The following is a 3,123-nucleotide window of genomic DNA, read 5'->3' as shown; positions in this document are numbered from 1 at the left end:
CGAAAGATATTGTTATTACCGTTCTCTTGTTTTCCTCCCATCTGATAAGATCTACAATCAAACTCTCACCATATTCATCCAAATTCTGCATATATATTTGACAACAATATTGAAAGTGTTGCAATAAAATATGCCGAATAATGTTTGACTAATATAACTTGGTTTAGACATCATTACCTCGTAAGAAGTCTGATCGGACCATAATGATTGACAACTGAAGTTTTCTAGCCACTTCAGCAAATAGACTCCGCAAGAATACCTTTTGAAATAATGAAATTTGTTAAACGCTTCAAAATGGTGTGTATCCCATCAAAAATATTAAAACGAGTAGAGTATAATTTAAACATGTAAGGTACCCATTCTTTTGTCGAGGCACATCCACAATCACAAACGGAAAATTGTTTATCTGCAATAGCTTTTTGTATCCTGGAAAGTCTCTTGCAATAATACCCAAAGCAGGAAATAACTACAAAAAACAAAAATCAAAAAAAGAAAACACAATAATATAAAAGCGAAGGAAAACCAAGACAAACTTGAAGTAACAAACCCCTAAGGCATACGGATATAATCATACCGTTTCAACTAAAAATTTACATCTTCCGTCAGGACGCCTAGGCAAGCTTGAGTCAAGTATAATGTTGGTCTTTTTAACAATCAGACACGCAAGCAAACCAATGTTTACGGTCGACACAGAAAAGGAAGAAAGCCTGCAAAAACGCACATAGGGAAATGAAAAAAGATAATATACAAACAGGTTAGACAGGATAATTAATTAAGTTCTTTCTTGGGCAAGTAGTAAATTCCGTCGATATAATAAAATAAAAAAGTGACGGGATAACTACCAGTTTAGCTTTGGTTAGACTTTTGGGCAAGCACTGAAGCTTAATGTACTGACTTTGAAAACTATTTTTAGCGACAACATCCTGAAAGTTGAGAAAATTTGTGAAAAATGTTGGTAATTCCAAGTAGAAACATTAGCGGTTACTAAGGATGAATATGAATACCTTGATTATTGTCGGAAAGTACACAAGATTTGGTCTTTCAAGTGTTAAACGAAGACCAACAAGGTCAATTACCATATCCATGTGCCATTTTCCTTCAAACAAAGTCGACATTCCTTCTTGGGTTACTTGCAGCCATGGAGTGTCTACAACAATGTCACTAATAATGCACATATTGTAATTAGATGCACACAGAACAACAAAGTGAGTGGACAAAAACAACTTAAAAAGATGTTATATGGTCAATGATAACTTACTCCTTATTTGCCACATTTGTCCTAATAAAATTCATCAAGTGTTCATCTGTATAGGGCAAGTCTCGTGGAACTTCATTCCTGGGGAGAAAAAGGAAAAGCACAGAACAATTACATAACCATAGCACACTTTTAATAAACCAGGAGTCATCATATAGTAATGAGAAGCATTGTTGGTAAAAGATTTATGATTACCGAATCTCACAGCCATTCTGGTAAGCCTTTGCTTTAGACGTCACTTGATCTTTCACGATGTTGTCTTTCCAAGTCAAAATTTCATTACAAACCCTCACAATGTAATGCTTCACATCAGTTCTCTAAACAATAATATAAAGTGAAATCAACAGCAGAACCTACATATCTAATACACATACCTACATATATAATACACATACAAGGCTGATTCATGAAAGAACAAAGCTAATACATGCATGTTGATGGCTTCTGGCATCAGGAAATATAGAAACACCAACTAAAAATTTGACTTAAATAATGGAGACTTACGTCCTTGAGCAGCTTTAAAGTATACCAACACTTATTCCCATTGTACGTCTCCATATGTCGCATCATGTAAATTTCAGTATCACGCTCGACAGAGAAACTTTTATTCGGAACATACTCTTTGGCTACTACAAAATATGTAGCATGCAGATTTGGAATCATGGAAGAAAGCTTTGCACTTAACTGTTTCTTCTGTTAGACAGAAGACAATGCCAAGCAAATAAGTTCGTTATATATGAATTAAATCAGCCATTTAACATAATTATTGCCAACCGGTGTGAAAACATACCACATATTGAACATTGACATTAAAATCTACACAACCTAGATCACACGGGTGTATAACTTCATACAAGTTATGATCAATATCAAAACAATGAAGAACTGGGCTGGGTGCAATAACAGGGAATAAAACCTGTCAAACAATGATTAGTTGGATTTGTATATTATTTAATTATGTATTTTGAAAACTTTTAAAATATTGAACAACTTACCAATTTCACGTCTCTATAGTTGATATCCAATGAGGCTATTTGTTGTTTCAATTAGGTGACCCGTATTAGAGAATAAAAAGGTACAAGTTGATAACTTAGACCAAAAAAATTTAAATATCAAACTTACATCAGTTGTTTCAGTGAGAAAGAGACGGGAAATTGATCTACGATCTCTAAACTTGTTTCCATTATTTAGATAATCACACCACACATTGATCACGTCGATGTTAACGCTACCACCAAATAGCAACGTCTTTATATCATATCGTGTAAGAATCTTGCCGCCACGGCTGAACAGAATCTCGCTAGAAAAAATAAAACCTTAGTGTTATAGAAAGAAAATATAATACATATACCGAATAAGAAAAAAATAAAAGCAAAATTAATAGACTAATACATACCCTTCATCTAAGTCAGCAGTAAATGCATAGTCACCCATCAATTTTTCAGACTGATTCAAGGCATCTATCACGTTCACATTTCTTATGAAAAAAGGTGAACGAAAAACGTTAGGTAACTCAAATTTTCTCTTACACTTCCGAGTCTGGAAGGGGACGGTTGGGGACAGTTCTACTAGCGGAGAAGAAGGCATAATTGGAGATTCATTCAATGACAGTTGTGACAAGATAAGTATTGGTGATGCAGAGGATGGATTAGAAGGTGCAGCTGATGTGCTTGCACGGGGAGGGGAATGAATAGAAGGTGCAGCGGAAGTGCTTCTACGGGGAGGGGATAGGATTGAAGGTGTAGCTGACGTTGTTGCACGGGGAGGGGATGGAATGACAGGTGCAATTGACGTGCTCGCATGGGGAACATCCATATGACACATATCACCAGACCTCTGTGCTTCGTGGAACTCTTGGGATGTATATA

This window comes from Silene latifolia, chromosome Y, assembly GCF_048544455.1.
Source record: "Silene latifolia isolate original U9 population chromosome Y, ASM4854445v1, whole genome shotgun sequence".
Taxonomy (NCBI): domain Eukaryota; kingdom Viridiplantae; phylum Streptophyta; class Magnoliopsida; order Caryophyllales; family Caryophyllaceae; genus Silene; species Silene latifolia.
This window is presented reverse-complemented; position numbering follows the sequence as displayed.